The 21,734-nt window shown below is 33.4% G+C and overlaps 1 pseudogene across 1 annotated transcript; it reads right to left on the bottom strand.

The window, feature by feature from the left end:
- Positions 1–11,238: 11,238 nt before the first annotated feature.
- On the bottom strand, positions 11,239–12,426 carry LOC308655103 (ribosome maturation protein SBDS-like; annotated as a pseudogene). The gene has a single exon. The product of its transcript is annotated as a ribosome maturation protein SBDS-like (transcript).
- Between the last annotated feature and the right edge of the window lie 9,308 nt (positions 12,427–21,734).

Here is a 21,734-nt window from a genome sequence, read left to right as displayed (position 1 = left end):
AATTTAGATATAGGATTCAGTTCCATTCTCCCACAGTAGGAGTGGTCCAAGGTGTATGTTCTTTTTTTTTTTTTTTAACTTTCATTCTTTACTAGAATCACTTCTTACTTTCTCACTTAGCTAATTTTGTTTCATGCAACTCAAAAATAACATACATTATCTGACATCTGAGGCTCAAGATCTGATTTTGGGGAAACCCAATCATGCATATTTAAAGTTTTTCTTCCCCCATGAACGAAAATACAGTATAGAGCAAAACATGGCATGGTCCCAATACAAGCTTTTAGCGGAATAAATAAATGATAAATGATAGCATATAGAACTAGATGTACATTTTCTTCGAGGAAGCTTGCCATATTTTCATTTAACTAAATATGTAGTCAAAGAAAAAAGAGCATAGTGCAGTGGGGATTTGGGGTGTTTGGTGAAATTGTCTTTGCTACATCATTAAAATATTTGAAATGATTTTGAGACTTTTTTTCTTCAATAAGAATATTTCTATAATAAGATTGGCATCACATTCCAAGCAGAATATATTGCAAATATTTAATATAAATAAACAACTTTGGGTGAATGTTAGTCCAGCTTTTTCATAGTGGTTTTTATTTGTTTGCACATACAGTTGGAAGAAGAGGCACTGTCATCATAAAATAATTACAGGGAAGTGATTCAGGATGAAAGAGAAATCAAACATGATATAGACACTCACTATGTTACTATCAAAGCAATAATATAAAATGTCTTAGTTATTTACAGCAGAAAAAGGGCTATTAATATTAATAAAGAATAAATAACAATTTAGACTATTCATTTTTAGAAAGAGGTGTTATTTAAATCTCACCCTCATGTACATACACAAAATGATAATTTAAAAAGAAACTATATGTAAATAGCAGAAAGATCAGTAGAGCAGAGGAAAGGGAAAAGGGGAAGGGAGAGAGGGGATAGTGGAAGTTCTGGGGACTGAATTAGAATAAATTGTATTCCACACTTTAATAAATACTTCAAAATTAATCCCATTGTCATGTGTAACCTAAAATAATTCAATAAAGAAAAGAAAGCAGTGTTATTTAAACATTTAATATAAGCTACATTTTTTTTCATATTGCTTCTTTTCACAAGTTTTGGACTACCATCTCAATATGAGATCAAATATATATGTCACCCTTTAGAAATAAGCTGTCTTCTTATGAGAAATATTATAGAAATAAAATATATATTTTGGTTAGAAAATAACATGAAAATCAACATGATACACATCTATATGTTGTTCAATAATTTTAATTATTATTTAAAGCCATTTTTGCTTTTTGAGTACATAATAAATTATATATATTGCCATATATCAGATATATTTGAATTTCTTTGATCTTTTACTATGAAGCTTTAGACCATGTGTATATAATAGCTACAATGAAAGCTTTTTAATAGAAAAAAAATTGGATGGAATAATTTAAAGTAATAAGGATTTCAGGTAAAAGTACATAGAATCTCACTAAAAGGAAGTGTGTGTGTGTGTGTGTGTGTGTGTGTGTGTGTGTGTGTGAATTGTGTGTGTATTTTTATTCAAGGAAGCAATTAATGTTCTCATTTTGTATTAAAGCCCTATTAAGGTAAAATAATCATTTCCTTATAATAAGTAATTCAAAGCTAATATTTGCCTTTATTATCTAAAATGAAATAATTTAGGAAGCCTCACATCATTCTAAATCTGTTTGATAATTGCTTTATATTTTAATTAGAAAGGTGCTTGGAGATAAAGGAGTAGGAAGAAGAAAAGTTATGACATTCACTTCTTTCATTGTGGATATATATTTAACCTAATTTCTGCTCAGAAATATATATACACATAACATTGCAGCATAAACAGATTAAAATAGAAATATACTGTTAATAATAATTACGAAACACGAATATGGCACATAACTCCTGATATGACTGTGTACGAAGACTCATACCTAGAGATTACCCAACGTATCAGAGTGTAGAACAATTTTTAAATGATATCATTTTTCAAAATTAAAATGTCCTACACCTTTGAAATCATTACACACACACACACACACACACACACACACACACACATTTCAGTAGTGCCTTTGCCTTCATTTTGCTAGCTCATTTATCATGACAATGCTGAAGGAACTGAAAGGTAGACTAAAATTTTAGGGGAAAGAAAAAAAAATAAATCATTTTACAATGTTTTCTTGAGCAATCAAAACTCTTTATAATATGCCAAGTCATTTTAAGAAACAGCAACATTTTTTGATGGGGTTACCATGGATTGAACTCAGAAGCACTTAACCACTGGACCACATGCCAGCCTTTTGTGTATTTTATTTAGAGACAGAGTCTCATTGAGTTGCTCAAGGCCTCACTAGGTTTCAGAGGCTGACTTTGAACTCGAGATCCTTCTGTCTCAGCCTCCTGAGCCCCTGGGATTAGAGACATAATCTACTATGCCTGGCAAGATTCTTTTTTTTCCCATTATTTGTTTTAGTTGTAGTTGGACCCAATACCTTTATTTTATTTTTATGTGGTGCTAAGGATTGAACCCAGCACTCCACCTGTGCTAAACAAGCACTTTATAGCTGAGCCACAAACCCAACTTCTGCCCGCCAACATTTTTAATACAGATTTTTGAAAATATAATTGTATGTAAATATTCTACAAACTATGATAAGACTCTGGATATAATTTGGGTGTTTTTCATATATGTCCATATATGCATATGCCTGTTGAAATTTTCACAATTATTGCATTTTCATTCACTTATAAACTGGATAAAATACAAAATTCAGCATATTCTCTATGTGAAATTTTAGTATAATCAGCAAGTTAATACATTAGGTTATATAAACTATTGTATCTTATTTATTCAATAGGGATTTATTGAGTCACTCATACATGACAGAAATGATAAGGTCTGAATATTAACAAAGATATTTAAAAACTAGGAAAAAAAATCTTACATTATTGGTGAAAATGAATAATATTAGAGTCATTTTTCATAACTTTTATTGAAGGTTCCCTAAAAACTAGAAATACAATTGCAATATATGATCTAGTGTTACAACTTGTGGATATTTATCCAACAGATTTGAAGTCAGTTTGTCAAAGAGATGTCTGTATCTCTACATTCATTGCACAACTTTTCACAGTAGACAGGTTATGTAATCCATTTTAGTATCCACTAATGGATGAGTAGTTGAACAGCAGCACAATGCACACACACACAAATGCACAATTTAATACAATTCAATCTGTCATTAACAACAACATGAATGGTACTAAAGCACAGTATACTAAGTGAAGGAGACATACACAGAAAGACAAATACTACATTTTCTCTCTTATAAGTAAAATCTAAATCAGTGAAACTCAAAGATGCACAGAGTAGAATGGTAATATCCAGAAGCTATTGGGTTGAGAATGGAGAATAGGAAGATAATCATCAAGGGGTACAAAGCCTCAGTTAGATAGCAGGAATAAGTTTTTTTTTCTTTGAGATACATTGCATAAAATTTTCTATATATTGAAGATAAAGTATATTTCAAATTGCTAAGACAGTAAATTTCAAATGTTCTTGTCAAAAATAGGAAATTATTTGAAGTACTAAATAGTTTAGTTAATATGAATTAATCTTTCCACCTTTTATTCACAAATCATAACATCAGTTTGTATCCCATACATATATAAAAGTATAATTTGTGAATTTACAGGTTAAAGTAATTCAAAATCAAATTAATGGGGAGAAAAACTCCTTTGGTGGAGCCTACAGTGTTAAGTATTACAATTATTTTGTATTCATTCATATCCAACAAGTTTAAACTCTGCCCATGTATTTGTTTTCTCACATTTCTATAGAAACTTCTGGTCATTTGATCAAAACAAGGAAAGCATATTCTCAGTATTATCATAAGTAAGTTATTTTTTAAATTATTAACAGGAGTTTTAAGTGACAATTAACTGGCCAAGAAAGTGTGGCAATTGCTTCATATTATTTGATCTCATAATTAAAGGATAACAAAAAATGTAATTGAATTATTTAAATAAATGTCCTACTTTTATTTTTAAATTATGTAATAACTTAAAAATGTCAAGATAAAATTCTAAGCATGCTGATAAGGGACAGCTCTTGCAGACTCCTACTGCATACTAATTTTAATTAGAAGGTAAAGATTAAATTTAAAAAATGAGTAAAAGAAGAAAATTTAAAAATAAAAAGAAGACATAATTATTCCCACTTTGTTTCTAGTTTTGCTTTCTCTAGTTTCAGTTATCTGAGGTCAATTGTAGTCAGTATAACAAATGGAAAATTTAATAAAGAAGTGATTCATAAGTTTTCAACTGAATGGTATTCAGAATTGTATAAAAACATCTCCTGGCATCTGGCTTTTTCTCATCCTGGAAATGGTTCATCTTTTTTTAAAGTATTCACACAGTACATACAGACCACCCCTCAGTTATTCAGTAGCCACCTCAATTATCAGGGTAAATATTATGGAATTAGGATCTTTCTTCCCAAATAATTCATATTTTCCTTTAGTAATATCCCCAAAACAGAAGAGTAGATGCTATAATTGTCTTATCTTAGTTTTAGTCATTGTCATAAATCTTACTATGCCTAATTTATAAATTAAACTTTATCATAGTTACATATGTATAAGGAAAAGTATGGGTTATTCAGAGTTTGGTACTATGGTTTTAGGCATACATAGGGGTTCTTGGGATATATTTATCCTAAAATATATAGGATAAATGGCTTCCCATATTCAATTTTTAAGATCTAAATGGATCAGCAAATGATAGAATAATCATAAGTAAAAAATTTAGAATTTTTCTCTTTTTTATTAAAAAAATAAAATAATACTAATTGATCAAACCAGTTCCATTTGGTTTCTTCAAACACATATTAGAAAGAACAAGCATTGGAGAAAAGATAGCCTCTTCAACAAATGGTGCTGAGACAACTGGAAATCCATATGCAACAAAATGAAATTAAACCCCTATCTCTCACCATGCATAAAATTCAACTCAAAATGGATTAAGGATCTAGGAATAAAACCAGAAATGCTGCTTCTAATAGAAAAAAAAGTAGCTCTACTCTCCATCATGTGGGATTAGGCCCCAACTTCCTTAATAAGAATCCCTTGATGCAAGAATTAAAATTAAGAATCAATAAATGGGATGAATTCAAACTAAAAAATTACTTCTCAGCAAAAGAAACAATCTGTGAGGTGAATAGAGAGCCTATACATTGGGAGTAAATCTTTAACCCTCACACATCAGATAGAGCATTAATCTCTAGGGGTACATAATTAACTCAAAAAGCTAAGCACCAAAAAAAAACAAACAAACAAACAAATAACCCAAATAATTTATGGGCCAAGTACCTGAACAGACACTTCTCAGAAAAGGATATACAATCAGTCAACAAATATATGAAAAAGTGTTTATCATCACCAGCAATTAGAGAAATGTAAATCAAAACTACTCTAAAATTTCATCTCACTTCAGTCAGAACAGAATGGCAGTTATTATTAATACAAACAACAATAAGTGTTGGTGAGAATGTGGGGAAAATGGTACACTCATATATTTCTGGTGGGACTGAAAATTGGTGCAGCCAATATACAAAGCAGTATAGAGGTTTCTTGTAAAATTGGAATGCAACCACCATTTGACCCAGCTCTCCCTCTCCTCAGTCTATACCCAAAGAACTTAAAAACAGCATACTACAGGGACACAGAAACATCAATGTTTATATCAGCACAAGTTACAATAGCTAAACTGTGGAACCAACCTAGATGCCCTTCAATGTATGAATGGATAAAAAAATGTGTCATATATACACAATGGGATATTACTCAACAATAAAGTAGAATAAAATTATGGCACTTGCAGGTTGTAGGGCATGATGTAACCTGGGGTATGTTGCATCAGAAAAGAGGAAACTTAACTTGCTGGCTGCTAACTGCTTCCCAGTCCTGGGGCCACATGTGGCTAAGAGAGCACCTATTGATTAGCCAGAGGGCATTGTGGTGGGTTGTGATGAAAAATCAGACCACCTCTAGGATAGGCTCAGAACCCTTCTTCCCTCAGGGACATTACTGCCTGTAGGAAGGGTATAGATGTAAATTCTCCCCACCCTGCTGACCTGTATCCTGATTGGCTCCTGTACATTATATTAGCTGTGTATGTTTTCTTATTAAAGGAGATCCTGCTTTGACTGTTCTCCCTGGCCCTCCTGATTGTCCTCGGGGAGGGAGGGCTGGGTGAGGGTGGCCAGTCCACCTTTACCTTTCTTGGCCTGTCCTGGTCGGGGCATGCTCCCCCAATCTCTCCCACAGGTCAGGAGGGAACAGGGGGCTAAAAACCCTGACAGAAGTTAAATGGAGGAGTTAGAGAAGATAATACTAAGTGAAGTTAGCCAATCCCCCTGCCCCCCCCCCACCAAAGAAAAACAAATGCTGAATGTTTTCTCTGATATAAAGAGGCTGATTCATAGTGGGGTAGGGAGGGGGAGCATGGGAGGAATAGATGAACTCTAGATAGGACAGAGGGGTGGGAGGGGAAGGGAGGAAGCATAGGGATAGAAATGATGGTGAAATGTGATGAACATTATTATCTAAAGTACATGTAAGAAGTCATGAGTTGGTGTGAAAATAATTTGTATTTAATCAGATATATGGAAAATTATATGTTTAATAAGAATTGTAATGCATTCTGCTGGCATATATAAATAAAAAATGATTAAAGAAAGAAAGAGAATTTGAGACAGAGAAACCTGAATTGTAGCTATGAACACTAACTGAAATTTTACCAAAAAAAATATCCCTGAATGTATTTTCCTCATACATCATCTTTTAGGGGAATTAGAGTCTGCAAATGCCAACTATCCTGAATAAAATGTGATACACAATTAAACACCGTTAAACATACACCTATGTACACATACACATGTGTCACCAAAGTATATAAATATAATAACCCTCATTTCCAACTTGAATACCTAACAATATGTCATAACTTTATATTAATTATTTTCATCCAGTTTCGTGACTTCTGAAGGGATTAAAGTTTCTTACTGTGCTCAGGACATCTGAGATGTGACATTTCAGTTGAGATCTGAATAGGTAAAATAGAATAGGGAAAAGACAGTGGAGTGAATCTGACCTAACTTTTCTATTAGCATCTGTGAATATAAACACAATGAATCTCACACCAACATATACATCCATTAGACACTAATTTAAAAAAAAAACTATAAAAATATTGAAACATATAAAAAGTAAGTGTGTCAAACAAAAAAATGGGGAATTTATGGCAGGAAAACCTTAAGAAAGATTTCTGTGGTAGAAGGATCATTTTGCCAGACTGGTCAAGGGAATAAGAAGACTGCTGCTCTTGGAACATAGGAACCTGAGGAATCCTAAAAAACATCAGATATAAAAATCAGGTCAGTGATGGTAGTTTCCAAATTATTTTAATTAAAGTTACAACATGAAAATAATTTCGCTCCCTGCAGTATTTAGAATGGTTCTTTTATAATATTGACTGATAATATAAACCAATTAAGGATAGCAGTTATGGTTTGGTTGTGAGGTGTGCCCAAAAAGCTCACATGTGAGACAATGCAAGAAGGTTCAGAGAAGAAATGAATGGATTATGAGAGCCTTGGCCCATTTAGTGGATTAATCACCTGATGGGATTGAGTGGTGATTGAAGGCAAGTGGGGTGTGGTTAAAGGGGAATGGAGCATTGGGGGGATGGTTTTGAGATGTATATTTGTATCTGGCAAGTGGAGTCTCTTTCTCTGTGTTCTGATCACCATATGAGCTGCTTTCCTCTGTCACACTCCTCTGCCATGATGTTCTGCCTCACCTTGAGCCCTGAGGAATTGAGCTAGCCTTCTATGGACTAAGACCTCTGACACCATAAACCCTTAAATAAACTTTTCCTTCCCTAAAATTGTTCTAGTTAGATCTTTTAATCACACCAACTATATAGCTGACTAGAACAATAATATACTGTTACAGTTAGAGGGATACTCAAGGAATATGACCAAAATCAAACTCAAATGTTTCTCTCCAAATTGTGTTGGACAAATAAACAATACCAGATCTATTATAGCTTAAAACAACAGAGGTTAAATTTTCACTCTTACTATGTATCTTTAGTGGATCAGCTACAGCTGTAACCCTCATTATCTTAATTCCAGTTTCCAGTTAATGGGGCAGCATTTATCTAGAGCTATATTGGTGGTTCTGACAGTAGGAAATTGGCAGAGGGCATGTTGGTTCTTAAAGCTTTGTTTCAAAGTGCCATGTGTATTTTCTCTCACATTTTATAGAATAGGTCACAGAATTCTATTCTGACATTAATGGAATGAGGAAGTATTTTAAGAGAGAGGCACTTCAGGCGAGCAAATTGAAATAGACTAACAGTGATACAGTATAACTCATATAGTGAGGGACTTTGTCTATCACACTGTTGATGGACAACCAGTGAGCAATCTAAAATACAAATGTATCCAAATGTCTTAGATGCATATAAAAGCCTAAAAACCTAATATCATTTGGAAATTAGTCTCTCTTGCTCAAAATACCATAGAAAAATTATTAATCTGGTTCCTGAACTATGTTCCTTAGATGACTTAATAATATATTCTGATACTATTATCCTGGATAGTATAATGTTTGAAAGTTTCTGAAACCCTTTAATATCTACACAGAAAATATGAAAGCTCAAGAGAAAGAACTAAAAGTCTATCTAGGGAAATGTAACTGTGAACACAGAAAAATATAAAGCTACATATATTGAAAGGTCAATTAAGAAGGCTAGGAAAAGAAAAACACACATGACATCATATTTCTAATTCTCACAAAAGATGAGGTATGAGGAAAATATATTCAGGGATAATTATTGACATATATTTTTATTGGTTGTTCACAACATTACAAAGCTCTTGACATATCATATTTCATACATTAGATTGAAGTGGGTTATGAACCCCCAATTTTACCCCAAATTCAGATTGCAGAATTATGTCGGTTACACATCCACAATTTTACATAATGCCCTATTAGTAATTGTTGTATTCTGCTACCTTTCCTATCCCCTACTATCCCCCCTCCCCTCCCCTCCCATCTTCTCTCTCTACCCCTTCTACTGTAATTCATTTCTCTCCTTGTTTATTTTCCCATTCCCCTCACAACCTCTTATATGTAATTTTGTATAGCAATGAGGGTCTCCCTTCATTTCCATGCAATTTCCCTTTTCTCTCCCTTTCCCTCCCATCTCATGTCTCTGTTTAATGTTAATCTTTTCTTCCTGCTCTTCCTCCCTGCTCTGTTCATAGTTGCTCTCATTATATGAAAGAAGACATTTGGTATTTGTTTTTTAGGGATTGGCTAGCTTCACTAAGCATAATCTGCTCTAGTGCCATCCATTTCCCTGCAAATTCTATGATTTTGTCATTTTTTATTGCTGCATAGTATTCCATTGTGTATAGATGCCACATTTTTTTTTATCCATTCATCTATTGAAGGGCATCTGGGTTGGTTCCCCAGTCTAGCTATTGTGAATTGTGCTGCTATGAACATCGATGTGGCAGTATCCCTGTAGCATGCTCTTTTAAGGTCTTCAGGGAATAGTCCGAGAAGGGCAATAGCAGGGTCAAATGGTGGTTCCATTCCCAGCTTTCTCAGGAATCTCCATACTGCTTTCCAAATTGGCCGCACCAATTTGCAGTCCCACCAGCAATGTACAAGTGTACCCTTTTCTCCGCATTCTCGCCAGCACTTGTTGTTGTTTGATTTCATAGTGGCTGCCAATCTTACTGGAGTGAGATGGTATCTTAGGGTGGGTTTGATTTGCATTTCTCTGACTGCTAGAGATGGTGAGCATTGTTGATTGATTGTATATCCTCCTCTGAGAAGTGTCTGTTCAGGTCCTTGGCCCATTTGTTGATTGGGTTATTTGTTATCTTATTGTCTAATTTTTTGAGTTCTTTGTATACTCTGGATATTAGGGCTCTATCTGAAGTGTGAGGAGTAAAAATTTGTTCCCAGGATGTAGGCTCCCTATTTACCTCTCTTATTGTTTCTCTTGCTGAGAAAAAACTTTTTAGTTTAAGTAAGTCCCATTTGTTGATTCTTGTTGTTAACTCTTGTGCTATGGGTGTCCTATTAAGGAATTTGGAGCCCGACCCCACAATATGTAGATCAGAGCCAACTTTTTCTTCTATCAGACGCAGAGTCTCTGATTTGATATCAAGCTCCTTGATCCATTATGAGTTAACTTTTGTGCATGGCGAGAGAAAGGGATTCAGTTTCATTTTGTTGCATATGGATTTCCAGTTTTCCCAACACCATTTGTTGAAGATGCTATCCTTCCTCCATTGCATGCTTTTAGCCCCTTTATCAAATATAAGATAGTTGTAACTTTGTGGATTAGTCTCTGTGTCCTCTATTCTATACCATTGGTCCACCCGCCTGTTTTGGCACCAGTACCATGCTGTTTTTGTCACTATTGCTCTGTAATATAGTTTGAAATCTGGTATCGTTATATCGCCTGATTCACACTTCCTGCTTAGAATTGCTTTTGCTATTCTGGGTCTTTTATTTTTCCATATGAATTTCATGATTGCTTTATCTATTTCTACAAGAAATGCCTTTGGGATTTTGATTGGCATTGCATTAAACCTATAGAGAACTTTTGGTAATATCGCCATTTTGATAATGTTAGTTCTGCCTATCCATGAACAGGGTATATTTTTCCATCTTCTAAGATCTTCTTCTACTTCTCTCTTTAGGGTTCTGTAGTTTTCATAAAACAATTACATCCCCCAAATTAAGATTTATTTGGTGTTTGTCAGATAGGCATGTTCATTAACACCAGCTTATTTAATTCTCCTGACAACTTCCAACCCTACTGTAGATGGAGAAAAGGAGTTAGCAAGCTGTCTACAAACACAAGCCAGTTTAACAAAAGTAGCAGTAGTTTATTGATCACATATAATTTTAGCTGTATTAATATATGTTATATAACTAAGAATTAGAAATGAATGACTTTATATTTTACCAAGGACAATCTGAGTTTTGGCAGCATATTCAATGACCATCATTCAGTCCTACAGCCACCACATGCCCATTTCAGATAATCATCATCCAAGCTTGACTGACAGGATAGTTACCCCTACAGGCTATATTACACGTTTTCTTTTCCAGTAAATACTCCTTTTTAACATACAGACGTATTTCCCAATAATCTTACTTATATAATATACAAAACTTAACTTTTTAGCCACAAGAGTTGTCTCAGGAAGCTTTCATTTTGGAGTGCCATAAAGGCCTGAGACAGCAGCAAAATGACCCTCTGGACTTGTACTTTTGAGTTTTCATTGTGTTTAGAACACCCACATTATCCTCATGTAGGAAGTCTTTTTATGCACACATGAACACAAGACAGAAATGTCAAATTGATCACTTTTTTTGGCAAATCACAGAAATTGAACAGTGCTACCAGAAACAGAAACATCTCCTTTTAGTGTTTTATAGCTGAAGAGACTGATGAATGTCATTCAAACTTCTCATCTCCTTCTTCCACGTCTTTCAAATTGAGAACTTCCAAAGAACCTTTGTTTCCTTTTGTATTAGCTCATCAATTTCCCGGAAGCAGCCTGGGTCAATCAAACACACAATTTCTAGCTGCTGGCCATAGTCTTTGCTTTCTATAACCTTGATCAACGGCTTGAGCTTGTCCTTGAGCTTCTTCCCTTCATTCACTGGAAGAATGAACCGGAGCCTCATGTGAGCACGTTCAATCTTCATCTTTTCCTTCAGCTGCTTTATCACTTCTAAAGCCTGCTGTTTTGTACTCTTTTGGGCTTGACTGAATAGTGGATGTCCTTCATGGCTCTCTCAATAAGGATAACAGTGTATGGTCTCTTTGTTTCCGGGTTGACACACTTGTCTGCCACGATGGTTGCAATGTCCCTAAACATCTGCTCCAGCTGTGTGTGCCTTTCTTTATCAGATACCTGAACCTCTCCTTTAGTCAAAATCTGCTTGCAGATTTCCGTTTGATCGTCGATGCCGAAAGCACTGATGAGGTCTTCCTTCTTAGCGACCTGGCCTTTGGAGACGTTCATGAACACGGAGTGCGTCTGCAGGACCTCGTCCAAGTCTTTCTCCACGCTGCTGCGCCAGCCCACCACCTTGTTCTTGTAGCAGGCGATTTGGAAGCGCTTGCCTGCGCACTTCATGCGAACCACCGCCACGTTGGTCAGGCGGATCTGGTTGGTGGGGGTGAAGATAGACATGGTGGCGGCTCACAGATCGCGGCCGGGGAACCAGGGCTCTGCGCCTGGCGGCCACTGGTGCCCAACTCCAACGACCCCAGGCGCGCGCAACCCTAACGACAGCCCTTGACATATTTTTTAATCAAACATTAACCAGATTAAAAAATTTAAAGGAGAAAATGTGTTAAGTACTTTGCTACAAGTGTGAAAATAATAGGAAAGCTCTAATATCATTAAATTTAAAAAGTATAAATTTTCATAAGTAAAATATGAAAACTTATAAAGACATGAAAATACTCCAAAAAATTACAACAAGAGAGACACTAGTGGAAAAATTATGGTTTTCACTATATAGGTTGAAAAAATTCAAAAATCAGAAATCCAAAACTTCTTAAAAGACAACATAATGTCACAAGTGAAAAATTCCACACCATATCTCATGTGATGGGTCATAGAATGAAGGTGAACTATGTACATTGAATAAAATTATATCTGTGCTATTTATATAAGGCATATACAAACCAAATAAGTTTTCTGATTAGATTTCTATCTCATTCCCAAGATAACTCATTATGTATATGTAAATATTCCAAACTCTGAATCACTTCAGGTCCCCAGCACTTTGAATATAGAATACTTCACCTACATTATTTATGTATTGATTGAATTAAATCACAATATATGCTCCGATACTTCAGTAGATGAATTTCATATATTTTTTATGAAGTTCACTGTGAAAATAGAGAAATCAACAAACAACTGAAGAAAAAATTTTCCTGAAGATTATCTTTTCCTATGCAAAATTACATGAGAGAACCATAGTAATTGCAATGGAATGGTATCAATACCAAAAACATAATGCAAAGAAAGGAAAGCCTTATGGAATCTGTTTTAAGAAAGTCATGGTAATTTAAGTACATTAGCTACAATTTTAGAGGGCAAACAAGTTATATTATTTAAATTAATTTAAAAATACAAATCTAAAATTAATACAAAATGATTTATGATGTTTCATAAACAGGTAACTTTTTTTTAAATCATTTTTTTTAAAGATAGATAGAGAGAGAGAGAGAGAGAGAGAGAGAGAGAGAGAGAGAGAGAGAATTTTTTTTTAATATTTTATTTTTTTTTTTAGTTTTTGGCGGACACAACATCTTTGTTTGTATGTGGTGCTGAGGATCGAACCCGGGCCGCACGCATGCCAGGCGAGCGCGCTACCGCTTGAGCCACATCTCCAGCCCCAACAGGTAACTTTTAATTAATTAATTTATTTATTTATTTTACAATAGAATGCATTTTGACAGATTGACACAAATGGAGCACTTCTCATTCCTCTGGCTATACATGGTATAGAGTCACTCCAGTTAGTGTAATCATAATGTATATGGGGTAAAAACATCTGTCTCATTCTAACAGGTAACATTTTCTTAGAGCAAAATATTACAAAATTATTTCTGTGCTATTTATACAAGGCATATACAAACCAAATAATTTTTCTGATTAGATTTCTATCCCATTCCCAAGATAACTCATTATATATATGTAAATATTCCAAATTTTATATTGAAAACATAAAATTCTGAAAAAAATGAAATAAAAATTTTAAATTAAAAAAACAGAAAAAAATTAGTGAACAAAAATTATGAATACTTAATAGAATGAGATGTAAAATAGTTAATCTAAATTCTAGGTGAAGACTATGGGTAATTTTCAAACCCATATCACAATGTAATAATTGCAAAGCAGATGTTACAATCAAAGAGATGAAGAATATCTTTACTAATTATAAAGATGTATTATTTGTTAGGGTTTAAATATAAAGTGGTAATGCTTTGCTACAGAAATAATTTTATACTTCCTCCAGAAAATATCTTCTGCAGGATAAAACCAACTTCATTTATTTCCCCAAAGTTATGTAGTTTTATCTTTTGTACCTGACTATTTCAAATTAAAGATACTTGAGAAACAACAGGTGCAAAAAAACCACGCTGAACTATTTTCTTTTCTTAAAATAGAAGGTTGTTTGATCTGATTTTTCATTGCTATGATAAAAAGACCTGATAATAGCAATTAGAGGAATAAAAGTTTATTTTGAGGCTCATGGTTTCAGAGGTTTTAGTCCATAGACTATTGATTGACAACTTTCTTGATGTCTGAGCAAGACAGAACATTATGGTGTAGCGTGGAGGAGGAAAGCAACTTCAGACATGGCCACCAAGAAGCAGGGAGTAAAGATATTTATTTCATAGGTCTCATTTTTCTGTAGGGGCACAGGTTTTGGGTCAACCTGAATCCATCCTCCAGGTGAAGAGCCTATCATATTCTTTTGCTTCCTCATCCACCTTTCATTGGGAAGAGGGAATAGGTGGATATACTTATCAAAAAAGTGTCTATTAGAGTGTCAATCTATACATTTTAAGACATTTAATGTGATACATAAAGTTTTATAATTATTTAAATATGTTCATATACATGGGAAAATGTTAAAATATAAAGTTTGTGGAGGAATTTTGGTCAAATATTTACAATACTGTAAAAATAACTTGTATTGACTACTATGGAAAACAACACGGAAGTTTATATAATAACTGAAAGTAGAACTACCATATGATCCAACTATACCATGCCATATATAACCAAAGGAATTGAACTCAGCATAAAAAAGAGACCCATGCATACCAATCTTTATGATGTGTATATTCACAATTGCCAAGATGTGGAATCACCATAGGTGACCATCAACAGATGAATGAATAAAAATGTTTATATATATATATTTTTTTCTCATTTCCAGCTTTTCAAAAGCTAACTTAAAACACAATGAACATAAAAATAAGGTAAAAATAGAGGGAAATACTATATATATATATATATATATATATCACACATACATAATAGAGTTTTATTCAGACCTAAAAAAGAATGAGATTATATTGTATACAGGTCATCATGTTAAGCAAAATAACCCAAACAGGAAAATAAGTGTTAAATATTTTCTCTCATTTTTGTGGAAACTATAAGGGCAGGGGGAGGGGAGAGAGAGAGAGAGAGAGAGAGAGAGAGAGAGAGAGAGAGAGAGAGAGAGAGACCTTAAAATAATAGAGAGATTAATAGGAAAGAGAAAGTATAGTAGGTGGGTTGTATAGAGGGGAGGGAAAGTGATGGTATTTTGGAGAATGAATTTGAACAAAGCATGATATATCTGTGAATGGAAATGTCACAGAGAAACACATTAATCTATATAATCAATATGACTAAATAATTATAATTAAAATAGCTTAATTGACATAGTAATATACTAATTTATAATCTTTTAGGCTGTCCTTTTGTCAGCTAGAAACAATTTTTAATGGTATAAATGTAAAATTGGTCATTATGCTATTTTGAATACTCAATCTAACTTAAAAAAAATTTAAATCCTAACAAAATTATATCTTATTTTTTATTTACATAACAGAAAAATTATTTTCCTCTATATTTACCTTATTTTTATGTACATTGCTTTTTAAATTAGCTTTTAAAAAGCTGGAAATTAGAAGTACATTAAAAATTTTTATACCCTAGGATATTTATGGAATTTAATATGAACTATTAATACTCATGAGTATGCTTTCAAATTTAATCTTGCTGGTTTTACCAAGTTTATTGTTTTTTTATAGACATTTAATTCAAAATATCCCTGCTTCTCCTCCCATATAGATTTGTTCAGTATCCTACATCTCTTACTTGGTCACTTTTAAAGGCTAGATGGATGCACGTGCTTCAGACTTCATATTCCTCAGTCTTAAATTAAAACTTTTATTCTACATTTTTCTTTTGTTAACACAGAATGATAACTTTATTTCAAAGGAAACAAAGAAATAGATTATTGAGCCAAATATCTGTTACCATATCCAAGGAACATGGATTCAAGTCACCTTGAATGACAATGTTCCCCTTTGAAAGAGGTTATATAAACTTTCACAGTCACAGAAAAACAACAACAAAAAAGATAAATGCATTTGTCTGGTGGGCACATTGGTAGGAGCAATAGGTGGGTGGGTTACAGTAAGGGGGAAAAATCTATAAGTTTCAGATGTTATATTATTCTTAGTTTTAAGACGGGTATAGACAAGAGATTTGCTAAACTTAGCTGATCATTCTTGAAGAGCTTATCTATTAGGAAAATGTTAGATCAGATACGAAAATTAAAATAAATGGCTATTAAAGGGCTTAAGGTAGGTCAAAATAACCTTTGCTTTGGACCTACATCATTCCCATCTCTCCACAATCATGATGTTCAAGTCAGTCAGGGTCGATCTCTGAAGAATCTTTGATGTAGGTGAAGCTTTTTTGGAGAAATTGAGTTCACTTTTATAGTTGAAAATCCTTGAATTTTTATATATGAATAATGAATAAGAATAGTCAGAAAATGAATAAGAATAGTCAATGGTCAACAATCAGAAATGATGGGTCACAATCAGCTTATTGTGCAGAGGCAGAGACCACATCAGGAGGCTAACCAGTAGAAATATCATGGGCCCATGAGGTTCACCTGGAACACTCCACCCAACTCCTCTGTCCCAGAGAGGTGGGAAAATGGAAGGTGGACATGAACCCAGATGGGAGTTATAAGAAAGATTAAACTCAGGCTAAAGAACATGGCCACTACTTTTCAATGCCTGTTTAACATAAAATTTTGATAAATGCTCATACCTCAAACCTCTAAAAGCACCTAAGCTATCATACCAAAATGGGATTTCCAGATATTTGGCCCTCTCTCACATCTCAGTAGTTCTATCTCATCTCACTTAAAAAAAATCCTACTCTTACCTTCCATTATTGTCCATGGATTTTATTCTCCAAGTTTGTGAGACAAGAACCCAGAAGGAAATTGGCAAAGCAGGGAATATTGATGTATTTGAAAACTCCAGTTTAAAAAACACATTGTTTTATGAAGAGTCCTTAAGGATAGAGCATTTTAGAGCAAGGAATTGCTCTTGCCCTTTGAGTACAAGATTTGGAATATGTAAATTCTTTCATATTTTAAAATATTTATTAATGATAAGATCAGAATTCTCCAAGTATGTTATGCTTTGACCCATGTTATCATTTACATGTGGTGTCCCCCAAAAGCTCACATGTGAGACATTACAATGTTTGGAGGAGAAGTGATTGGGTCATAGCCTTGCCGTATCAGTGAATTAATTTCTGATTCGATGAACCGAATGGTAATTGAAGGCAGGTGGAGTGTGGCTGGAGGAAATAGGGCATTGGGGCATGGCTTTGGGGTATATATTTATATTTGGCAAGTAGAGATCTCTCTTTCTGCTTTCTGATCATCATTTGAGCTGCTTCCCTCTGTCACACACTCTGCCATGATGTTCAGCCTCAACTTGAGCCCAGAGAAATGGAGCCTACTGTCCATGGACTGAGACATCTGAAACCGTGAGCTCCCCAATAAACTTTTCCTCCCCTAAAATTGTTCTTGTAAGATGTTTTAGTCACAGCAGTGAAAATGGCTGACTGAAACAACCCAGGTACCAAACAACTTTTAAAATTTGTTTTATGTAAGAAATACCTTGAATACAATTCCTGTGTTTAAGACTCTGGAATTTTAATTGCACCATGAAGTCATTAGTCAAAATTGTGAAAAATCTCAGAATAATAGCCTATTATTATGAAGACACCAATTTTGTTTTTGACATGGTTTATTTTATTTTCAATTTAACTGCATTATAAGCAGTAATAATGAATGTAGTTTTAATTGTCTATGTATGTGTACATTGCTGAATACAGACTTCATCATGCCACCAGACTTTCTATGTAAAAACAATGCACTTTAAAATTTTTACAAAGAGACATAAAAGTGTGATGCTTTTCCTGTTTTACTATCACAAAAAGAAACATATTGGCTCAAATAATGTGTTATATTTTCAAAATCTGATCACTCAATTAAAAATTAATTTTAAATTATTTTGAATACTTGAATATGAGATATTAACAAAGATGTAAATTATAACACTTTATATAGCATTTATAAAATTATAATTATAACATAATAAATGTAAAAATAAATATTCACAATTATAAATGTCTATTTTAAATCAATTTTTGTTTTTGTATTTGTTTTTTAGATGAAATAAAAAGGCATTTTATATCTATATACCTAGCAAACTAGCTATCATCTATCTTTACCATTTATACTGTGAGAAAAGGAGGTTGATTCCTATAGAATATTGAGTGCCAATTGAGGACAATCACACACAGATAGAGAGTGGGTAATGGTTTGTAATCTGGGTAGACTGACTAGCAGGGTTTAGCATTTTGTAGCTGACTGTAGCAGTGCATGTCTAGGATCAACTAGACTTACAACAGGCTCTGAATTTGGTTCCTTGTTGTATCTTCTTGTCATGAGAAATTTATTTCACATTTGATAGAAATGGCCATTGTTCCAGCTCCTGAGAAGTAAACCGTCACCATTTGAATATGTAAAGTATCATATTGTCTTTGTTATTCATACTGTTTTACTGACCACACCTGATAGATGCTAACAAAATCATGCTTGGTGGATCCCTTATTGATTTATGTTAGTGAGATGACTCATGGTATGGGCAGACCATATCATAAGACCAACAGGAAGAGTAGAAGACTGATCCTTGGGCCACATGAGAACTTAGAGTTGAAAATTGTGTTCAACCCTATACACAATGAATTGATCATACCTCCTTAATGAAGCTTTAAGAAAAACTCTCAAGTTTAAATTCCAGTGAGTTTCTGAGGTTGATGATATTTTATTCATATTTCTGCATGATAATGCTTGGATTAACAAGAACATCCCTAAAGATAATGGGACTTTCACATGTGGAGACCTAGAAACCTCCCAGATTTCCACTTATGAATACATTTTTTGGCCTGGTGCTAATTTGTATCATTTCACTATAATAAAATTGAAATCCTTAGTCATAATGATTTCCTGAGATTAGTTAGTTATTCTAATGAAACATTGAGGCTGAGGGTGACTGTGGAGACTCTCTTAATTTGTAGCAAGCTATTCTGAAATGAGATTGGCCCTGGGAACCCCTGAAATTTCAGATATGTTTCTAAATTGAAGACTTTGGGGATTGTCCCCTCATATTTTGCAGTTTGGCTACATTCTTTTGCCAAATAGTCATCTGGAATCATGATATTGAATAAAACAGAATTTAAGATAGGAGAAATTTTTAACCTTCATCAAAACTGGATTACAAGGAAAACCTTGATCACAAAATGCAGATTCAGTCACTGGACTTGAATCTCACTAATAAATTTATGTCTTGATGGATATTTCCATCAATGCCCTCCCCTTAGTTGTTTAATCACTAGGTTTTCTTTATTTGTTTGTAGTCTAGGCTATATCAATTTTATTTTCTATTACATACAATTAAATATGCTGTCACTACAGGGATCCTTGGGGTAATAAACTCAATAGTATTAGGATTTTAAATTTATTTGAAAAGTGGAAACCCAGTAAGTAGAATACTTTACCAAACAGTCTATGATATTTCTATTGTTTTTAATATAAGCGAGTGCAAGAAAACTGCTGTCACACTCATCAATACTAAATATAAGTTAAATTATTGTTAGCTTTTGTCTCTGTAATCAAAATATTTAACTACTTACAGGAGGAAAGTTTTGTTTTGATTCACTATTTCAAAGGATTCTATTCATGGTTCATCAACTCCATTGCTCTGGACCTGGAAGGGCATGGCAAAGGAAAGATGCTCAGTTCTTGGCATTCAGGAAGCAGCAGAAAGAGAGAAAAAAAGAAAGGGACCGGAAATAAAATGAACCCTTCTATGGCATGACCACAGGAAACTGCTTCCTTAAACTAGGTCTCAGCTCCCAGTAGTCCATTCAGCCATTGATGGACAAATCACAGCCCTCATGATCCAATCACTTCTCCAAAGCTCAACTTCAACCTTGCTACATTGGGTACCATGCTTTCAACATGAGACATTGGGGGACATTACAGATCTAAACCATAAAAACAATTATATGATAGATGGAAAATTTTGTCTTAGATTAAATATTTCTAAGTTTGGCCATGTGACCTGTATTTTTAAGGATATTTTAAAATATGAGTATTTATAAACATTTTCTATTGAATACAATTACATTATTTGATGGGCATTAAGTATAGGCATTTTAACTATATATATGCTTATATGCATTTAAATCTTGTTTGCAGTAAAATAATTAAATGTGCTAGGCATATTTCCCAGTTGCTAATTCTTGAAGAAAATTATCTGCTATTGTTCTATTCTCACCTTTCTTGCTTCTCTCACTCCTTCTCCCCCCCCCTCTCAGTTCATAGATAGACTCATATCAGACTCATAGATAACTAATTTAAAAAAAAAAAAAAAAATATATATATATATATATATATATATATATATATATTCATACATATAAATCAAACTAGATATCTTGATATATTTTTGAGAAAACACCTATAATATTATCAATTTCTATTTTCTATGAATAGCTCAATTTAAAAACAAGTGTTCCTTCTACATGGTCTTAAAAACCTGATAAATGCCTTTCCCACAGAAAGCTGTATACAAATCTAAAGAATGACTTAAATGATAATCAAATTAATATGAAAATCAGGAACACACAATTACTTTTAAAAAGATTATACTTTAAAAGGATATATAAAAGCAATTTGGCAAAATACTCTCAAGGAAATTAAAGAACAATTGGAGTACCAGATGGGCTATCGAGCATATTTCTGCAAAGCTAAAACTAAAAGTAGCACTATTTATTAGTATCTGTGAAGGGAAAACAACGAAGCAATGAATGGCAGCATTGAGGAGCTCATTGTCAAGATGTGTTTAGTTTCCTGCAGTAGAAGCATTGTAGCAAATAACTGACTGTGTGCATAAAGACAACAGGTTTGACTGAAGGATAGCAGCTGTTCAGACAGCATTGTAGTGAAGGTAATATATATGTTCAACTTTTATCAAAATAGGTAATATTATCCCTGAATGTGAAACATAATTAGCTATACTATGTCACTTTAACCCCAATCTAGAATCTATGTATTTTCCATTTTATTTCATCAAATAATTTCTTAAACAGTTTGGGAGTTGATGAGCATGCACATCTGTATGGAAGATATGCTAAGCATATAAAAGTAAAATTTCACTCTCTAGAAAATTAAATTTCATTATCATAGTAGGAAATGATCAGTTTCATCATTTGATACTGTTTATACACAGAAGAAAGAATAAAAAAGTTTTTAATCTGCATTTTCATGAGTAATTTATATTCATCAGCTTCAGGTATTTAAACAGTAAAAGAACTAATGAAGCACTGGTGACTGAACACCTATTGCTATGTTCCTTATTATTTTTCTTCTTAAGCCTTAATGAGCTGTAATTATAGTCGCTCATATTTTGTCTTG

Source organism: Spermophilus citellus, assembly GCF_964194105.1.
Source record: "Spermophilus citellus genome assembly, chromosome: 1".
NCBI lineage: Eukaryota > Metazoa > Chordata > Mammalia > Rodentia > Sciuridae > Spermophilus > Spermophilus citellus.
Note: the sequence above shows the minus strand (reverse complement) of the source record. Positions and strands in the feature narration are given on the sequence as shown.